Raw genomic sequence first — 398 nt, 5'->3', positions numbered from 1 at the left:
GCCCCGGCCCCTAATCCGCCCGCGCCTAATCGCCTGCCGGGGACACCACAAAGGGGCTCCGGGCCACCGCGCCCGCCGCCCCGCTCCGCCCGCGGGCACCGAGCGCCAAGTTTGGGCCCGCCCGCTCCGGCCCGGGGCTCGGGCCCCCGGGACGCGCCGGCCGCATCCTCCGGCGCCTTTCGTTGGAGCCCGCCCGGAGCCCGCCGCAAACCGGCACGGCACGGCACGGCCCGGCGAGCCGGCACAAAGGGACGCGGCACCTCCCGGGGACTCGGCGAAGGAGGAAGCGGAGGTGGTGACCCCCCCCGGGGTGCCCTTGCCCCGGGCTCCCGAGGCCGCTCAGCCGCGGGGCCGCGCCCGGCGGGCGGATGCGGCGGCGCTCGGTACCGGCGGCCGCG

This window comes from Pyrgilauda ruficollis, unplaced genomic scaffold (assembly GCF_017590135.1).
Source record: "Pyrgilauda ruficollis isolate IOZ18807 unplaced genomic scaffold, ASM1759013v1 scaffold23, whole genome shotgun sequence".
Classification (NCBI taxonomy): domain Eukaryota; kingdom Metazoa; phylum Chordata; class Aves; order Passeriformes; family Passeridae; genus Pyrgilauda; species Pyrgilauda ruficollis.
Note: the sequence above shows the minus strand (reverse complement) of the source record.